This window comes from Trachemys scripta, chromosome 2 (assembly GCF_013100865.1).
Source record: "Trachemys scripta elegans isolate TJP31775 chromosome 2, CAS_Tse_1.0, whole genome shotgun sequence".
NCBI classification, from domain to species: domain Eukaryota; kingdom Metazoa; phylum Chordata; order Testudines; family Emydidae; genus Trachemys; species Trachemys scripta.
This window is the reverse complement of record NC_048299.1, coordinates 6,299,683-6,320,556: the sequence shown is the minus strand read 5'-3', so window position 1 is coordinate 6,320,556 and position 20,874 is coordinate 6,299,683. Positions and strand designations below refer to the sequence as shown.

The following is a 20,874-nucleotide window of genomic DNA, read 5'->3' as shown; positions in this document are numbered from 1 at the left end:
CCCACAGGATGCCCCTGTTGGCCATCTCAGCAGAGATGCAAAGGATTAAATAGAGGCTAACCTATCCTCTCAGCCCATAGGGCTAGGCAATTCCCCATCCACCTGGGGCTCTGTCCTGCTGACAGATGGGAGGCTTTAGTGTCCCGGGCTGTCAATCCAGCACCCTTCACTAGTGGCGCTGGATGCTGGGAAAAGATTTGAAAGACAACATCAATTGAGTTGGGGCCACATAGCCACTTTCCATGGATTGTTGCTATACTGGCAGTAGAGCGGATTGGGAATTTTTCAACTAAGCTTTTTTTTCCCCCATCCGAAAATGCAGATTTAATTGAAACCAAAAATGTTTGTGAGAATGTATCAGTTCCAACTGGAAGGGGTCTCAGGTCGAGGATGGAATTTCTGGTCAAAACAAGAGCAAAACCTGCCTTCGGATACCAAATAGCCCAGTGGTTAGACCACTCTGCTGGGATTTGGGAGACCCAGGTTTTAATCTGCACTCTGCCTGACTTGGGCCAGGCACTTGAATCTAGATCTCCCACATACCAGGCGAGTGCCCTAACTGATTGGCTATTCTGGGATGGGTCTCCCTTGTTTTTCCATGAAAAGTTTCAGAAGTTTTCATTCTGAGGAGGAATGAAACCCAGAGGCGGAAACCTTGATATTTTTGATGAAACAGAGTTCTCGTTTTAGCCCTAATGGGCAGATTACAAATAAATCCCCAGCAAGTACTCCCAGCCCCTGCAGGCCCTGCAATAGCATTTTATGGCACAAGTGTGTCCACCCAGCTATACGTATAGCCCCTGCCTAGTAACAACCTCACCCACGCACGCTCCTCCACTGGGAAAAAGTGTGACGGTCACCGTTTTGGCTGACACCCTGGCAATTTACCTGGGGACCCCTAGAGCTAAAAAGCACAGGCTGCTACAGCTTGAGCTAGAGACCCAGGCTCTCAACTAGCGCAGCAGCAGCCCCCTACCCTCTGCAGATTGGGCACAGAAGAAACCTTGTATCACACACGCATCCGGGGGGTCACACAAGCACAAACCGTCATGATCACGTGGCCCGTGGCGCTAGTCAAAATGTTTTTCATTCAAATGATTTTCTGAGGAAAAATGCTCTTCTCATGAAACAAACATTTTCCAGGGGTAAACTTTAGTTTTGCTGGAAATTTTTCAGCAGGAAAACCGAAATGACGTTCCCGGCTGTGCGCCAGAAAGGTTCACCTCCCGCAAGGGAAATCGACAACAACTTTCCTGGCCCAGGGACACTGCAGCTGAGCCTTCCACCAAGCTCCAGGAGCTGGAGCTCTCAGCCAGCTCCGGGAGCCAGAGTCTCTGCCTCTCCAGCTCTAGAGCTTAGGGGGGAAATGGGGAGACAAAGCACCCACCTCTTTGCAGGGCAGGCTCCAGGCACCAGCTTCTCAAGCAGGTGCTTGGGGCGGCCACTCCGGAGAGGGGCGGCACGTCCAGGTATTCGGCGGCAATTCGGCGGACGGTCCCTCACTCCGCCTGGGAGTGAAGGACCTCCCGCCAAATTGCCGCCGCAGATCGTGATCGCAGCTTTTTTTGTTTGTTTGTTTTTTGTTTTGGCTGCTTGGGGCGGCCAAAACCCTGGAGCCGGCCCTGCCTCTTTGGCTCCTGGAGCTGCAGGGGAGGGGAAGGGAGGCTGAGTAGCCCGGCACTCTGCTCAGGGAAGGCTCTGGTCAGTTTCACAACTGACATCGACAAGAGCCTTCCAGGAGAAAGGATGAAAAATTCCATTTGGTTCTTCTGAAATGGAATTTCTCTTCAAAATTTCCCACCAAAAAAAAAAAAAAATCTCACCTTTGATTTTTCGTCCCAGTTCAAGACCATTTATTTTTAAGTGAAGTTTCTCCGGAAAAGGGATTTCCTTCTTCCAACTCGTCCAAAAAAGCCCTAAATTAAACACGTGCCATAAAGAAACAGACATGCCGTTTTCCAACGGACAACAATACTGGGTGTTTACAGAGCGACTTCCATCCCAAAGATTCCAACGTGCGTTACAAGCTGCACTTCCCCTACCCATGAAATGCAGCCACCTCTGGGGTGGCACGCGGCAGCCGTTCAGCAGCAACAACCAGGAAAAGTGATTAGGAGTCCCTGGTTTTGACAAAGCTTGCCAAATACGGCATGAAAAAGCAGCTACTCACGCCAATGTCTCCGTTCTTAGGATCTTGCAGGGAATTTGATTGTTTCTCCTAAGCAGTCTGCTACGAGGGATATTCCCAAGAGTTCTAAAGTACCTGGAAAAGTCTGTTAACTGTGGATTCAATTTCTCTTTTGATTAAACACCACAACTGGATAAAGAGCTGCATTATGTAAGATAAAGGATGTTAAGCAAACCAGATGCAAATTAAACTGACAGGTCTGTCATTCGGATGGACTGATATAGCTGTGGCAGCTGCTTCCCCAGCATTCAGGCCCCATCTCTGTCTCCAGCAGGACTCTTCTGCTGTTCAGTTTCCTCACGGTGATTAAATGTTGGAGTGTTTTTGTGCACGTGTGCATGAGAAAGAGCATGCAGGTGTGTGATTTGGGTGTGCACTTATGTCTGTGGAATGCTCTGAGTGTGGGTGTGTACACACTGCTGCGCATGCACGGTGTTTGTCAGCAGGAGTGCTGCGTGTACGTGCAGAGCGTGTGTGGGGTGTTCGTGTGGTGCGGAGAGTGCACGGGAGTAGTTTGTGAGCATGAGTGTTGTCGTGCGGTAACACAACCTGTTGAATTTGTCTATGCAAGGTGTACTTAGAGCATCTGTGTGGAGTTCACGTGCACCAAATGGGGTGGGTATGGCATTTGGGGGGGAGGGATAGCTCAGTGGTTTGAGCATTGGCCTGCTAAACCCAGGGTTGAGAGTTCAATCCTTGAGGGGGCCACTTAGGGATCTGGGGCAAAATCAGTACTTGGTCTCGCTACTGAAGGCAGGGGGCTGGACTCAATGACCTTTCAGGGTCCCTTCCAGTTCTAGGAGATAGGTATATCTCCATATATGTTTGGGCCAGCATTATGTAAACGCTTGAATGTTTTGTCTATTAACCCCACTCAAACAGTTTTTCACCCTCAATCTTATACCAACCCCCCAGGTCTCTGTATGGGTGGGCGGAACAGTGGAGGAGAGATTTTGTTAACAATCTACTGGTCCGAGAGAAAACGAACAAGATGAAACAAACTGAGAAATAGTATCTGTCGGAAAACCTGTTCTTTTTGCAGGCAGGCTAGGAGAGCCAGGTTCTTTGCCCAGCTGGAGTGCGGCTTTATGTACCAACGTGAATACTACTAGCTTGGTGTGGGTCTCTCTCGGCTATAGATACTGCCACTCAATCCCCATTATCAACATCTTATTCAGGCATTCTCAGCAAGGAGTGGTGCTGCCATATTTCTATAGGATCTCCTGAGTCTCGGCTCCTTGAATGTACTCAGTACCTCTACCAGAGCTTCTAACTAACTAACTAACGTAACTAATACGGCGTATTCGAGAGAGAAATCAATTCTCCCCTGCTCCTTGCTTCCCTGTGACTGAGCGTCCCCCTAAAATATCCATTGACGATCAAGTTATCATGAACCATGTTCCTCCATGCCCCTGCTGGGTGGTAAAGGTTAACTGCTATGGTTTGGATCTGTCCCTAGGTTCCATTAGGACTGGGTCGTCCCCATGTTCCTCCCTTAGGGCATGTTACAAGTCTGGTCTATTTCAGATGGATTATTCTTACGGCCTGTGTGCTGGTATCTGCCCCCCCTTTGGTTTTCCCCATTCCTCCCTCTGGAGTTGGGAACTGGTCTCTTTGTGGGTGAAGTGCTGGCTACTGGCTTGGTGCCAGTTCCTCTTTTAAAGGCTGATGGCCTGTGGCTGGCTGTTTGCATAATGCAAGCCATAAATGAATCATTGTAATATCGGGCCTAACATTTCACACAGCCCCACAGGGGGGATGGCTCTGGCTTCTCTCGCTCCCTGGGCTGAGCACATGGCAGACTCAGCCCCTCTGAGGAGGCTGCAGCCTCCTGCATGGTAGAAAACAGACAGGACTCTGTTACACTGAATATACAAAGGATTCTTTACCGAAGCTGCAGGACATTGACGCTAGCTGTTGTCCTCCCTGGCTCTCTACCTCCCAGCCTGACTGACAGAACCTGCGCTTCCTACCGTCATCACATTCGTTCTCCCTAAGTCCCAGCTTGGATCTTGCAATCACAGAAGGGACTGCCACACTACACTACACTCCTTCCCTCCCAACAAATTGGACACTACAGAGAGGGGGCCAAGGATTGCCTGCTGCTGTCAGACTAGGAGGGGTGCTGGTGGGACCTCCATCTTTGGGCCAAGGCAGGGTGTAGTGATTAGGGTAACCAGACGTCCCGATAAAATCGGGACTGTCCCGATTTTGAGGCGTTTGTCCCGCGTCCCAACTGAAGTACGGTCGGGACGCCATTTGTCCCGATATTTTGTTACGGGCTTTTTTTTTTTTTTCTTCTTTACACTCCTCCCCCCCCCGCGTTGACTCTGCCTGCGCCTCTGTCATAACTATAAAGGGATGGGTAACAGCCCTCCTGTGTACAATACTATAAAATCCCTCCTGGCCAGAGACTCCAAAATCCTTTTACCTGTAAAGGGTTAAGAAGCTCAGGTAACCTGGCTGACACCTGACCCAAAGGACCAATAAGGGGACAAGATACTTCAAATCTTGGGGGGGGGGGGGGGGGCTTTTGTTTGTGCTCTTTGTTTGGGAAGTTGTTCGCTCTTGGGACAAAGAGGGACCAGACATCAATCCAGGTTCTCCAAATCTTTCTGAACAAGTCTCTCATATTTCAAACTTGTAAGTAAACAGCCAGGCAAGACGTGTTAGTTTATCTTTGTTTTCTCAACTTGTAAATGTACCTTTTGCTAGAGTGTTTATCGCTGTACTTTGAACCTAAGGCTAGAGGGGGGTCCTCTGAGCTCTTTAAGTTTGATTACCCTGTGAAGTTATTTTTCCATCCTGATTTTACAAAGATGATTTTTACCTTTTTCTTTAATTAAAAGCCTTCTTTTTAAGAACCTGATTGATTTTTTCTTGTTTTTAGATCCAAGGGGGTTGGATCTTGATCCACCAGGAGTTGGTGGGAGGAAGGAGGGGGGATGGTTAATTTCTCCTTGTTTTAAGATCCAAGGGGTTTGGATCTGTATTCACCAGGGAATTGGTGAAGAGTCTCTCAAGGCTACCCAGGGAAGGGAATTAGCTTTGGGAGTGGTGGCAGCGGACCAGATCTAAGCTGGTAGTTAAGCTTAGAAGTTTTCATGCAGGCCCCCACATTTGTACCCTAAAGTTCAGAGTGGGGAAGCAGCCTTGACAGCCTCTCACGGCGCTGGAGTACAGGAATTGACGGGAGAGGGCTCGGAGATCGATTGATCATGTTTAGTCTAGACTCGATAAATCGATCCCCGCTGGATCAATTGCTGCCCGCCAATCGGGCGGGTTGTGTAAACATACCCTTAGACTTCTAAGGCCAGGAGGGCACGAGTAAAGGTTGCTAGCTATACTGGTGAAAGCCATAGCAGCTCACCCTCCTAGTGCAGATGCAGTTTGCACTGGTAAATGGTTCTTTTGCCGATATAGCTTATGCTGGTTCCCTGAGCAAAATAACCCACACCAGCAAAAACATTTTTATGGGTGTAAAACGGTCTCTAGACTAGGGCTTTTGCCAGTCTATAAAAATGTCACACACACAGATCCCACTTCTGAATGATACTGCTGTATCAGCAAAAGTTTCCAGCGTACACTTGGCCTTAGTCACTTAGGTGCTTTTGAAAACGTGGCCCTCTGTGAACAATTCTTAGTCTGTAGTTTGATTGCAGACAGCTTCTGGCAGGAATTCAGCATTCAAGCTGTTTTAACTTGACACAGGACACATGACATGTTGCAGTTTGCTGAGTGGATGGCACGTAACGTAACTCTTCGGATCAAGTTGCTGGTGTAAATACTTATGATCACCCATCTGAAACTGGCTCTCTGCATTTCTGCACTATTGACTTGAAAATCTGTTTCTGCAAACATTCCTGCCAGTGAACCCATTCACTACAAGGGTCATGGAAAGCAAACATGAATGGAGTATGGACGCTGCTAAATCAATTTACATAAGCATTCAAATGAACATTTGTTGAGGAGTTTTTCAGAAGCTGTAGCTACAGTCTTGCCCAATATGTATGCTTAAGTTCTGTGAATAGGTGCGGGGGGTGCTGCAGTACCCCCAGGTTTTATGCGGGGCTCTGCTCCTGGCCCCACGCCCAGGGTCCCGACTGTCAGCCCCACAGGGGCTCTGTGCCCGCCCCCAGCTGTGGCCTCAGCCTGGGCCCCCTTCCCCCTGCGTGCATCCTCCCCTCCTGAAGCCACGGCCCTGCTCTCGACCCCAGCTCTAGGGGGCGGCAGAGGGCTCAGACAGGGGCAATGGGGGGGTGTAGCACCCCCACTATAAAAAGTGTTCCAGAGCCACTGGTTCGGTGCATCATGATTAGGGCACATTGGTTCTCACCTATGTGCTTTTCACGTCTGAAGAGAGAAACTTTAGTCATCATCTGACTATTTTTAGTCAATTATACCCAAAAAAGTCCTGGCATATAATGGTCTTTTTTCCTGTCCTTTTTTTAAATCTCTCAGTGGATGCTAAAGATATGGTCCACAGTAAAACCCTAAATGCTTGTAGTGCCAAATAAATAATGATCAAAAGTAGACAAATGAAACCAAAGTTTAAGAGAGATTATATAATGCAGCCTATGATCGAGAGAGAAAAAATCAGACTGAAAGGAGCGAAGCAAGCATTTGGTGGAAATACGCATGGGTTTACAACAGAAGTGCAGATTTTTGCTGTAGGCAAAATGTATGCAACCACTTGAAGAATTTTAATTGTGGCTTATTTTGTACATGGGTCTAATCAGGAGCCAAGAGCTTTTAATACCAAGAAAGCGATTTTGTCTGCAATGCCAGCTCTAACAGGAAGCCATCAGAGGGGCCATAATTAGGCAATAAGACACTCCCAGGCAATGGATTTCAGGGGATCTGTTGCACGCCTTGAGTGGTGTTAAGGGACATGAGGCCAAAGGGCATGGGGCTTTCAGAGAGCAAGAAGTCCAATTATTTCCGAGGACTGCGCTGGCCCGGAGTGCCTGTTTGCTATTAGCAAGAGAACATAGAAAGAATCCTAAAAGAAATAAAAAGTTAGAGCTGCCCATTTTAAAGGGGCTAGAAATATACTTCTCCGCTCATCACGCTGTCTCACATACAGTTTGGTGGCCTGGGATGGGCTCACGTGGTACGGAAGTGGTTGAGGGGAAGGAGGAGCGGCTGGGTGCTGCACAGTGGGACTGGAGCAGGACCCAATGCCTCACAGTGGGAGGTCAGAGGCCAATCAAAAATGTGCGGCTCCCTCCACATTGTCATACCAAGGGTTACCCCGTGCTCAGCTCTTCTTCAACTGGGGCAGGCTCCTTTTCCAATGTGGGGCTAGTCAAAGCAGTGTGACTCTGGGGAGCCATAGTTATTGTCTCCCAGCTGGACGGGAGTTCAGATCTGCTGTGTGTGTGTGTCAGAAGAGGATGGGCCAAATACAGAGGGGAGTCTACGTTGGCAGAATTCACCCCCCAGACCTTGCCAAGCACGATTTTGCTCTCACAGTGGCAACACCATAAAAGTGGTGTAACTGGCATCAGCACCAGGGACCTTGGTACACACCTCACAGCAACTTAGACATCACCCCCCGCCTGCCAACACATTCATCTCTGCATTTGTCCCAGTAAGCCAGTCCAACTCAGCATGACTCGCGGAGAGGGGTGCATCAGGAAAGGCAGCTCACCGGAGAGTGTAAAAGTATGTGAGGGAGGCCACCCCCTAGTGTAACTTACCTGTTCCCTTGCCCCATCCAGTCCATACAAAACGCAGCCACTCAGATCAGCTCCCCAGCCCTTGGCTCCGACTGCGTCACTTCCTTTTCAAATCCTTCCATCGGCTTGCCCGGCTCCACGGCACCAAGTTCAAACCCCCTGCAGTCACCTTCAATGCCCTACATAGTTCTGCCCCTCGCTACGCCCTGCTGCTGGGCTTACTGCATGGGCCTGCATCCCCATCCGTTCTGCCAGCAATGCCCACGCCGGTGCGCTGTCGGTCCACCTCTCCCCTCCACATCACCCTCCGACCCATGAAACTCCCTTCTCAAGCTGGCCCGCAAGGTCACTGCCCTGCACTCATTCACATCTCTCCCAAAGACCCACCTCCTCCAAGAAACGAGCGGACGACGGGCCAGAGCCAAAGCCCTCTGCAGGCCACGAAAGCCCTTCCATCAGCTTCAGTGGGCTTTGGAGCAGGCCCGTCTAAGGCATCTGTTTATCTGTTTCATCTCTTCACACTCGGAGGGAGCTGCCCATTTAGGGACTGAATGCTGACAAGGAGAGGCCGAGAAGCACAGCAATAAGTCTGGGGGCCGCCGTCGGGGGAGCAGAGCGGGTGAGTGCGGAAGGAAGATAGGCACTTACTAACTGTTGACATTCCAGCCTGAACGTTAACTCGAGGTTATTTTTGTACATACACACAGTGCTGTAGAGCATGTACATTACGAGACAGGCAGACACCCGTACTTACAGCTAATCTTGGCTCGACGAAGCTTCCTGTCGGGTGGACGAGGAACATCTGTGCGAGATCCTGAAGGCAGCACAGCGCATCTGCCAAGGTGGCGGCAGCTCACAGCGGGGTTGCAGCTGGTTTTACACAGATAAGTACTAGATGCCGTTACAAAGTTGCTCCGTTCACCGGGACCATTTCAATCTGGGCGAACCCTCTTTAACCCTTGTTCTACTCATCACCGTCAGAGACCGCAGCGGTGATCCAGTTGGCAGAGGGGATGTCACACTCACAGCAGAACTCAGCTCTCCCTGCCCTGCAGCCTTGGATAATCATCGCACATCACACCAGGAGGTGCAACCTGGAGGGGCAAAGACATTGGACATGGGTCTGCTGGACCACTGCAAAACACTAGGGGCCAGATTCTTTTCTCCGGTACACTGGCCTTACTCCAAACAGAGTCACTCCAGATTTACACCAGTTTAAGTGAGGCTTGGTCTACACTGAAGATTAGCCCCAGTTATAGCCCACAGGTGTGGCTGCACCAATGCAAGCTACAGAATAGACAGACTATATTGGACGCTGTGATTTGCACCTTCTTGAAATCAGGATGAGATGCACTGGCTTATATTGGCTTTGCCTGCCTACATCAGAGCAGCTACACTAGTGGCTGAAACCCCCCAAGGTGGACAAGGCCTGAGCTCCAGATGTGGACCCATCTCTCTGCACTACGTAGGGTGACCAGACAGCAAATGTGAAAAAACCAGGACAGAGGGTGGGGGGTAATAGGAACCTATATAAGAAAAAGACCCAAAAATTGGGACGGTCCCTATAAAATCAGGACATCTGGACCCTAGCGCTACGGGGCCTGCCAAAATGCTCCTCTTGTCTAACTCTGTGCTTACGTAATGCTTTGCCGCTTCTAGTATTTTACTGCTGGAGGCAAAGGCCGAAGCAGCCAGACATATGCAGGACGTACCCCCAGCTCCGGTTTGGCAGGCAGAGTGGGCATGAATAGATCTGTAAGCAAGGCCTGAATGAATGCTTCCCTGACAGCCAGCTGGGAGGGGGGAAAAGAGACCCTGGGTGCATTTACGTAAATACAGTTTGCTCCTGTTTTACTTATATTTGCTAGATATTCAGCGATGGAGCGGTGTTTTGCTCATTGTAATCCACTTGGCTGGTGTTGGGTCACAAATTATGTTCGTGCTGAATGCGGGGGTAGTGAAATTATGGTTACCAATGTTTGTCATTATTGTGGGACTACAGAAAAGCAGGACTGTGCTTAACCTGTCCCAAAGGAGAGAGTCACGTTCAGTGTAAAGAACCTTGGTAAAACAAGAGCTCGCATGTCCGAGCGCTGTGAAAGTAAGCAGGGTGGGGGCAGGGATACTAGTCAGGAAGCTGCACACTCTCAAGGGTTCTTCCTAGACTGTTTTAACCTGTTTCCCCCAAGCTGTTCAAAAAATACCGCTAAATAGACTCATTAAGAACCGCTTTTGTGGGTTAAAACCCACTTCATCAGGTGCATGGAGTGGAAAATACAGTAGCAGGTGTATACACAGTACATGAAAAGATGGGAGTTGCCTTACTAAGTGTGTGGAGCGGGGGTCAGTGCTAACGAGACAATTCAATTAACAGTAGAATACCAAGGGAGAAAAATCACTTTTGTAGTGGTAATGAGAGCGGCCCATTTCAAACAGGATCTGCACTGACCAAGGACAGCAAGTGAGAGTGGGGAGTAGAGAAGGGGCGGGCATGTGAAATAGTGTCCTAGTGAAATAGTGTTTCCTCATATCCAACCTAAACCTCCCCCACTGCAACTTGAGACCATTACTCCTTGTTCTGTCATTTGGTACCACTGAGAACAGTCTAGATCCATCCTCTTTCGAACTCCCTTTCAGGTAGTTGAAAGTAGCTATCAAATCCCCCTTCATTCTTCTCTTCTGCATACTAAACAATCCCAGTTCCCTCAGCCTCTCCTCATAAGTCATGTGCTCCAGCCCCCTAGTCATTTTTGTTGCCCTCCGGTGGGCTCCTTCCAATTTTTCCACATCCTTCTTGTAGCGTGGGGCCCAAAACTGGACACAGTACTCCAGATGGGTCCTCACCAATGTTGAAAAGTTTCTTTTCTACACTCAGACTCTGTGCTTGCGAGTGGGGCAGTATTCCTCTCAGAGGCACCCGTGGGTGATGTATAAATTTCCCAGGTTACTGGATGGGGGCTGAAGCCGGTTCTGTGTTGGATCGATGGAAAGGAACTCCTAGATATTGAACCCAGCCCTGGTTGCTGTTGGCTCTGCCTGGCAGAAGGGTTACAGATCATTTACTGTGGGTCGGTGAAGTGGGAGGAGGAAATCGTTCGCCGCACTGTGCATAAGGTCAAAGCCGAGTCTGCGAGAGTGGAGCGATCTAAGCCAGGCTCCTACATTCGCCATTGATGGTCACAGGAGCGACTCTGTCTGGGGATTGGTCCGGCTTTGAGCAGGGGGTTGGACTAGATGACCTCCTGAGGTCCCTTCCAACCCTAATATGATTCTACCATATTCCCATGCCCAGCCAGCCTTTGAAAAGCATTGCAGGGACGCAGCGCTTGTGGTTACAGAGAGCTGCCTTCTCACCCTGGCAGAGGGACACCAGTCGGCATCCCGGCCAAGCTGGGAAACATCCTGGTGGGAGGCACCAGTCCAGTGCTCTGAAACCGGGGCAACTCCTGCCCTTTCCAGAGCTCTTAGACCAGTCCTGTTCCTTTCCAGCCTCACAGCCACACCTCTCAAACAGGCCCACACGAGATTCCCCCCTCAACCACCACAACAGCCTCCTCTCCGGCCTCCCAACGCACACACACAGACGTTGCCTCCCTTCAATCCATACAAAATACAGCCACTAAGATCATCTCCCAGCTCAACCATTTGACCAGATCCTTCCCCACTTCCAGTCCCTCCACTGGCTCCCCAACCGTTAGCCCAGCAAATGTAAGCTTCTGGTCACCCCACCCTTACAGATCTGTCCGTCCTTTATCCTTTAACCACAAGTCCACACCACCTCTGAGCCATATCCCCTAACGCTACACCCCCGCTGCACCACCCGCAGTCTCACCCTTGTCAACTCGCTTGTCATCTTCTCCCACACCTCCCTCTGCAGTCTCCTGTGCACGGTACAAGCTCACCACTGTGCTCTGCCACAGAGCCTGTACCCTGCCCACACACCACACCCTCTTACAAGCCCACTCGTCCTGTGCTGCCTCCAGTGAACCTAAACTTTTAAAATAACCATCTCGCTTCTCCTTCCCGTACCCTCTGCCTTATACCATGAGCTCTTCAAGGTGGGACTGTCTCTGCTTCGCTGTCTGGAAAGCACTACCACACTGTGCGAACTAACTCACAAAGAGTAACAACATTTCCTATTTGTACAACACGAGCACCTAGGGGACCCAGCTAAAATCAGAGTCCCTTGGTGCTAGGTGCTGGACAGACACAATAAGAGAGCTCCTGTCTCATGAGCTTCCACTTGGCACTTAAGCAGCGCTCCCAGTGCTTTACAGAGGTGGGGATCATCATTAGAGCTGGTTGGGGGAAAAAATGCCTGTTATAGTTCAGGGAAATTTTTTGAATAATTGTTTTACCACATTTCCTCAGGAGACGTTTTCCAGTGTTTAACAGAAACTGAAACCTAAACATTTTTTGAAAAAACTATTTTTGGTAAAAAACTAAATAAATAAATGAATACAGTTTGGTTTTCAATAAAATACATCGGTCAAATTTTTCCCTTTTTATTTTATTTTTTCAAAAATAAACTAAAGTGAAAAACATTCCAAGACAATTTTGGTTTAGGTTGAAAATCCATTTTTGGTCAGAAAAATGTCAGATAGCGCTATTCAATTCTTCCCATTATACAGATGGGGGAACAAGAAAGCAAGGTCAAATGGCCCCCCTCACTGGCCTTGGCTGAAACCTAACCTCTCTGGACCTCATTCTCTGTTGCTCCGTGACTGCACTTGGCACAGATATCACTCTCGGGACAGCCATGGACCTACCCAAAAGGCAGCATTGCTCCGGCTGCAATGGCTTTCTAGGGATTGTCTACCACTTTATGCTAGTGGAAGCAAAATGTTTCCCTGTCACGTCCCTTCTCTTCCCCAGCTCAGTCATAGAATCATAGAATCATAGAATATCAGAGTTGGAAGGGACCTCAAGAGGTCATCTAGTCCAACCCCCTGCTCAAAGCAGGACCAATTCCCAGCTAAATCATCCCAGCCAGGGCTTTGTCAAGCCGGGCCTTAAAAACCTCCAAGGAAGGAGACTCCACCACCTCCCTAGGTAACGCATTCCAGTGTTTCACCACCCTCCTAGTGAAATAGTTTTTCCTGATATCCAACCTGGACCTCCCCCACTGCAACTTGAGACCATTGCTCCTTGTTCTGTCATCTGCCACCACTGAGAACAGCCGAGCTCCATCCTCTTTGGAACCCCCCTTCAGGTAGTTGAAGGCTGCTATCAAATCCCCCCTCATTCTTCTCTTCTGGAGACTAAACAATCCCAGTTCTCTCAGCCTCTCCTCATAAGGCATGTGCTCCAGACCCCTAATCATTTTTGTTGCCCTCCGCTGGACTCTTTCCAATTTTTCCACATCCTTCTTGTAGTGTGGGGCCCAAAACTGGACACAGTATTCCAGATGAGGCCTCACCAATGTCGAATAAAGGGGAACGATCACGTTCCTCGATCTGCTGGCAATGCCCCTACTTATACAGCCCAAAATGCCGTTAGCCTTCTTGGCAACAAGAGCACACTGTTGACTCATATCCAGCTTCTCGTCCACTGTGACCCCTAGGTCCTTTTCAGCAGAACTGCTACCTAGCCATTCGGTCCCTAGTCTGTAGCAGTGCATGGGATTCTTCCGTCCTAAGTGCAGGACTCTGCACTTGTCCTTGTTGAACCTCATCAGGTTTTTTTCTGCCCAATCCTCTAATTTGTCTAGGTCCCTCTGTATCCGATCCCTACCCTCTAGTGTATCTACCACGCCTCCTAGTCCTAGTCCCAGTCCCTTCACCAGGGGAACTGGGAGAGAGGCCAGACTAGCGTAGATCTGTTCTAGGAGCCGTACACCAACAGACAGAGCAATAGGTATTACCTGGGAGCCTCTTCCCCGCCTTTATGCCCACCTTACAATGACAGAGCAAAGAGACAGAGTACAAGGGAGAATCAGGTCCTCAGTCTCAGTTACCCAGTCTGTACAATGGGTTTATCAGCCCCCATTAGGCCCCAAAGGCCACAGGCTGAGGGTATCCTCCATTCACTAACCTCCCTGGACGTCACAGAAAGGGGCAGGAGGATCAGCCATCTCCATGGCACTGCAGCCTGCCATGCTCAGATCAAGGACATTTTAAATACCCCTCCTTACACCCCCCAAAGGTCTGTGCAGCAGATTTAAATGACCCACAGATCACGCCAGTAGTTACGAGGACTCTGTCAGGTCACCCTCCCTCCCTTTGTTCCACCCATTTGTCCTAGGTGCATAGATTCCAAGGCCAGAAGGGTCCCTTGTGATCAGCTAGTCCAGTGGTTTCCAAACTTTTTAGGCTGCCTGCCTCTTTCCAAATAACGTAGCCCGCCACATACCGCCATCTGAGATAGGGTCATGGTAATCTAATCATAGGTATATTAAGTCTTACTAAATAAAGTGTGTTGTCTGCCATTAGGGGATTTTCCTCGTGTACCCCGCGATGAGAGCTTGCGTACCACTAGGGGTCCATGTACCCCGTTTGACAACCACCCATCTAGTCTGACCTCCTGTCTAACACACGCCAGAGAACTTCCCCCAAAACAATTGCCAAAAGCAGCTCCTTTAGAAAAACATCCAATCTTGATTTTAAAGTGACCAGCGATGCAGAATCCACCATGAGGCTGGGTAAATTGTTCCACTGGTTAATTACCCTCACCGTTAAAATATTACACCTTATTTCCAGCGTGAACATGTTTAGCTTCCACTTCTAGCCATTGGATCACGTTAGACCTTTCTCTGCTAGATGGAAGAGCCCGGTACTAAATATTTGTTCCCCACGTATATACTTATAGAGTGTAATCGAGTCGTCCCTTAGCTTTCTATTTGTTACACTAAACGGTCATGTCTCGTTTTCAGTTCGACTGTACGCTACACTGTCGCACTCTGAGCGTACAGCACCCAGAGCAAGGAGAGACAGTGCTTAGGTACAGACTGTTATTAGGGTTAAGCCTCCCTCACTATTTCTACCCCATGAATCTACATTGAAAAGTTTGGGTTAAGCCTGGACCCCTTCCTTGCCCCTCAAATGTCCCCATGCGACTGCCCATCAATTTAACTTTGGGTCTTTGTTGCCCATATGGTGCCACTGGCTGTTAGCCAGCCTGTAAATTAAAGGCCTCCAGCTAGCACCCCATCACCCTAATGACACAGACAGTGCCCCTTCAGCACCATCTGCCTTTGCTGGAGGACCCACGCTTTACGCTCAAGCTGCTTCCTCGGTGCTGTGCCTGCTACTGTCACCCCCATTAACGCAGTGTGGCTCTGTCCCCCGCTGCTGTGTGACCCCACCAGGGCACCGCTCCCTGCTCTGTGCGAACAGCCCTCTCGGTAAATTAGCTCATCCCAGACACAGCAACACGATGGAATCCACATTGAAGACGCAACATGAAGATGAGCATCAGTTCACTCAGGTTAGGAACAGATTTCCTTCCTTTCCTTCTCCTCTGTCCACCCCCAGCTCAATAGAAAAATGACAGCTTCTACCTAAAGGTTACCAGCTTTCATACAACATCCCCTGCCCCCCTCCAACACTGCTCCAAATCGCCTTCGAATTGCTACAGCATTATTCCACCCATTTTTAAAAACTCTAATTAAAGACACACTCAAATCAGAGAGCCTATTTTTAGAATAATGGCCTGGGACCAGCTCTGCCACAGAGACATGCTGTGTGACTTTAAACACCAGACTTAACCGCTCTGTGCCTCAGTTTACCCATCCGCAGGCAGTCATACTAACACACCTGAGAGGGATGCTATGCAAGTAGATGTATGTCCATAGAGTGTTTTAAAGTTTTCTGGTGAAAAACGCTCGTTAGATTAGACTGTATTGCTTCTTCACTTCCTACATCCTATGTCGCACAGAAGCCAAAGAGAAACAGTGTTCGCAATAATACTGCTCCCTGCTTTTGCATGTCTTTCACATTAATTTCCAGCACAACATACAGTGTCCATAGATTATCTACACATAATGCAAAACCTTAAGAGACACATGCACTCTCTTCTCTATCTCCCACACACGGAGACACCCTATGCACAGACATTACATTGTCACACGCAGGCCGCACAAACCTCAGACTGCTCTTCCAGTACATACACACACACACGAAACTGACCCACATACACCGCACAGAAGCTACACACAGATATTATGCATGCACACAAACCCCAACAGATACCTACACCTCGCACTTGTGTGCTCACACACAGAAAAAATACCAAGACACATCACATACTGCACACTCACAGATTGCTTTTTAGAGTCACATATACCACTGAGACCGTTCTGGGTCAGTCACTGCCTCCCACACTCACCAAGCCAGATCCACTGTACATCAGGCAAAACTGCCAGCAGCTACTCACCCCTCATGGCCCGTTCCTTTTGCTACCAGCCGTGATGGATCGTCCTCTGCTTAGACAACATCACAAAAGGCCACACACACACACACACACACAAAAACGTGGAAGGGACCAAAAAGAATCCCACCTAGCCACACGACTGTATTTTCCTGGCTCTTCACAGGAGAGGCACAGAGTCATGGGTCAAAGCAAAGCACACAGCTACGGCTACTGTATAAGGAATGCAACAGTAAAGATCTCAGAGAAGAGGAGGGCTTGTCCAGGCTGTTCACTCTGTGCAGAGTTCCTCGGCTTACCCAGCACTGGGCTCCAGCCATGCACTCACTAATACATCCCAGACGTCAGGGGCAGGGGGTGGGCCCTGCCTGTTCTCTCTGGCTGAGCAAAAATGCAGAGATGCTGGGTGAGTGCACAGAACACTCATCTCTGGCGGGCTCAAGGGTCTGCTTTATGTTACCGGACTTGTTTTGGCAGGAGGCTGCCCAAATATATGTGAAACAATGAGACAACCCAACATGCTTAAGCACTGGATTTACCCCCAGAAACACCAGCCTAAAAGCACGTGCATTTTTCCTTCCCAAATTCGCTATGTGTCCAACCTCTGATCTTATAAATGCTTATATCAGCACAGCTATTTGTAGGTTATTTTTTTCCTGAGCAGAGAAGATGCATTACCGGACCCCATAGACAAGGACCCACCAACTCGAAGCAACCCTGCCATAACAGATGCAAAGTCTGCAGACATATCTCCACTGCTATGATGATCAATACTCCCCACAACACCCGGGGGTCCTACATACACCTATCGCAATGTGTGGTCTACCACATCCAGTGTGCTAAATGCCCCAGTAACAACTATGTGGGTGAAATGAAACAACCACTATGCTCTCTAATGAGCTCACACAGAAAAATGATAAAAGACAAAAACACCCTATCACCCACAGGCGAACACTTTTCACAAAGCGATCACTCCACGTCTGACCTCTTAGTCCTTGTAGGAAACCTGCACAACACCTTCAGAAGATGAGCCTGGAAGCTAAATTCATAACTTAGCTAGTCACTAAAAATCATGCACTCAATAAAGACACTGGATTTATGGCACATAAGAGTCTATAACCCACTAATTCTCCTTTGTCCTAGGACTGCAGAGGTGTTACCTGCCCACTTTACCTTGAATGATCTCTTAGAATCACAGAATCTTAGGGTTAGACGGGACCACAAGAGTCATCTAGTCTAACCTCCCCTCCACCCCCCTTGCAACATCTTAACTCCTTATGATAACCAATCTGTTCCACCTTGCATTTTGCTGTGACACTGAGTACCTTTCCCAACACTGAAAAAGTGCTCTGAGTAAGCTCAAAAGCTTGTCTCTCACCAACAGAAGATGGTCCTGTACAAGATACTACCTCACCCACCTTGTCTCTCTAAAGGACCTTTTAAAACAGTTTATTCTGAAAATAAGGAAGAACGGTTCAAGCATATCCAGTGATTCAAGCCTTTCTGGAAGACAATCCTGTAAAGCTGAATAGAGATTAAACCAACGGAGTTCTAGAGAAATTACCCTAATATATAGAGAAAAAGTATCTATTGAATTTGTAAAGCCAACCTAGGAAATTGAATAGAGAATTACATCCTTGTTGCTGAATTACGTAGGTAAGATTGCCTTTCTTTCCATATGATGCTGCCCTAAGAAAATGGCTAGTTGCTCTGTTCTGTGTTTGGCAGGTGCCAATGTGGTTTATTTGGGGTAAGGCGGTAATATCACCGATGCTGCACAATGTAATAATGTTTGTTACTGCTAGTTTTTTAATATCATTTTGTATCAAAAGGAAAAACCAGTTGTGCAATATCATTCCCATCTTACTTTTCAGAGTTTACCTTCGGCAGGTCTACACTACAGGGGGTAAGTCGAGCTAAGTTACACAATTCTAGTTATGTGAATAATGTAGCTGGAGTTGACGTAGCTTAGGTCAACTTACTGCGGTGTCTACACCACGCTGGGTTGACGGGAGAAACTCTCCCAGCGACTTACCTTACGCTTCTTGTTCCAGTGGAGTACCGGAGTCGATATGAGAGCGATCTGTGGTCGAATTAGCGTGTCTTCACTAGACCCGCTAAATCGACCCCTGGTGCATTGATTGCTGCAGCGTCGATCCCGGTAAGTGTAGACGAACCCTTACATAACATCACTTGCATAAACCGTGTCTTCATATTTTCACTTTCAATTTGCCTTGCTGATAACCTCTTCAAAAGTTTTACAGATGCTCTTGAGTATATTTGCATAGCTACATATATTATTTTAAATGGAAAAAAATATGTTGAAGCAATGCTAGTTTTCAAATTTAGAAGTCAGGAAATGCAAGAGCTAATGTTTTCATAACAGTACTTCACTCACATTGCACATGTGTAGTATTTCAGAGGACTAGTTATGTTAAGATGTGTTGAACACCCTAACATTATTGCAATATTTTTATTAAAATTTACCAAGTGAGCCACGAAGTCTATGTATTCCCGCCATGACATTAAATATAATTGGGGAAAAGTGATATTCACTGATTAAACCAAAACCACACTACTTTTCCTAGATAAGTGTTTATGTAAATATTGCTGCTTTAGATCTATAGATAGGGCCCTACCAAATTCATGGTCCATTTTTGTAAATGTCACGTCCATAGCATTTTAAGAATCTTAAATTTCACAGGTTCAGATATTTAAATCTTAATTTTCACAGTGTTGTAACAAAACATGAATATGTATTTGAAAACAGCAAAATATAAACATGTAAAGCCCTTCAGACGCAACGCTGCTCAAACGGGGGGTCCCGACCCAAAAAGGGGTTGCAAGGCTATTTTAAGGGGGTCACGGTATCGCCACCCTTACTTCTGCGCTGCCTTCAGAGTTGAGCGGCTGGAGAGCGGCGGCTGCTGGCCAGGTGCCCAACTCTAAAGGCAGCGCTGCCACCAGCCTAGAGCCGGCCCTGTCCTCTCTAAGGGTTGCAGCTGTCTGGAGGTGCCTGCCTTCCACGTCTTCCTCATTCACACCTCATTCATTCAACAGGGCAATTGATTACAAAACGGGGTGTGTGTGGGGGGGATCTTATTCTACTTCTAGCAAAAAGACTTTTTTTTAACCTTAATTATACTACCTTAGGGGCCCACTATAACAAATTACCGAGGTTCAATACTGGTGTTTCGGTGGGGTGGTGCTGGGGAAGGAGGGTTTGTTTCCGCAGGGCAGGTGGCGCTTGGGGGGCTGTTTCTGTGGGGCGGGCAGCACTGGGGGGATGGGTGTTGTGTTTCGGGGGGGCTGGGTGGCACTGGGGGGGGGTTGGCGGCGCTCGGGGGGGGTTCGGCCCTCAGCTGTTTTCTTTGGAGTAATATGGCCCTCGCCGCTTTACGAGTTGTGCAGGCCTGCACTAGGTATTCCCAAGGCATTTGTTGACTCAATTGCTAGCCACTCTCCTAGCTTTGTTAAATCCCTCACAGCCATCTCTGGTCTAAATAACGTTGGGTCCATTTGCAATATTTGCCACCTCGCTGTTGACCTTCTCCTTTCCAGCTCGTTAATAAACCGAACACCAGAACTCTTCTGGATCTTCGTGGCTGTTAACCTTTTCCCATGCTGAGGATGGACCATTCATTTCCACTCTTTGTTTTCAGTCTCTCATAGACAGGAAGGATTGCCCAGTGTTTAAGGCACTAGGGTTAGAGAACCAAGATTCCCTGCTCTGTCGTAGGCTTCCGCTGACCTGGGGCAGATCTCTTGGGCCTGGTCTACACTAGAAAATTAGGTCGGTTTAACTACGTCAGTCGGGGTGTGAAAAATCCACACCCCGAGTGGTGTAGTTAAGCCAACCTAAGTCTCTACATAGCCAGCACTAGGTTGAAGGAAGAATTCTTCTGTTGACCTAGCTACCGCTTCTCAGGGAGGCGGATTACCTATGCCAGTGGGAGAATCCCTCCCATTTCCAAAGGTAGAGTAGTGCTTCGGTGTAGACAACAACACAGCTCTGCCGCAGTAGAATTTCAAGGGAGACTAGCCCTCAGGGTGGGTCTTCACAGCACAGTTAGCTCGAGGTATAAGTCAAGTGTTAACCGTAACCCAACTCCAGTCCACACACAAAAGTCTGTAGCTCCAGTCAAATGGGATTTGAACTCAACATAGGTGGCCTCTCAGGGGCTGTTGGTTGGAGCTTAAATGCCACTGAAGCTGAAGCCAGTAATGCAGTGGGCACTCAGCTATGGTCTGTCTGTGCCTCAGTTCCCCATCTGTATAATATCCCTCCCTGTGACGCAGGGCTGTTGAGGATAAAAGACTCTAAAGATTGTGAGGTGCTCAGGTACCACAGTGATGAGGGCCCGATAAATACTTTAAATCGGTGGTTCTCAACCCGGGGTATGCATATCCCCGGAGGTACACAGAGGTCTTCCAGGAGGTACATCAACTCATCTAAATATTTGCCTAGTTTTACAACAGGCTATATAAAAAGCACTAGCAAAGTCAATACAAACAAAAACATCATACAGACAATGACATGAGCCACGTTCTCACTCTAACACAGAGCCCAGGAGAAGCCGTTCTGACCTCACTTAAATAAGAAACAAACTGATGCAGCAATCAAGAGCATGAGGGGGT

The 20,874-nt window shown here is 48.3% G+C and overlaps 1 protein-coding gene across 4 annotated transcripts in view; it reads right to left on the bottom strand.

Moving 5' to 3' along the window:
* GJC2 (gap junction protein gamma 2) overlaps positions 1 to 16,560 on the bottom strand; it is a 104,220-nt gene extending 87,660 nt beyond the window's left edge. For 2 of the 4 annotated variants that reach the window (XM_034759784.1, XM_034759791.1), the window contains exons 1-2: positions 16,243 to 16,560; positions 8,624 to 8,963 (exon numbers count right to left, since the gene is read on the bottom strand). The gene's annotated coding sequence lies outside the window, so the exon portion shown is untranslated. Of the gene's footprint in view, positions 1 to 7,890; positions 8,479 to 8,623; positions 8,964 to 16,242 lie in introns of those variants that run through there. The other 2 variants (XM_034759786.1, XM_034759787.1) reach the window with 2 other exon arrangements.
* Positions 16,561 to 20,874: the final 4,314 nt, after the last annotated feature.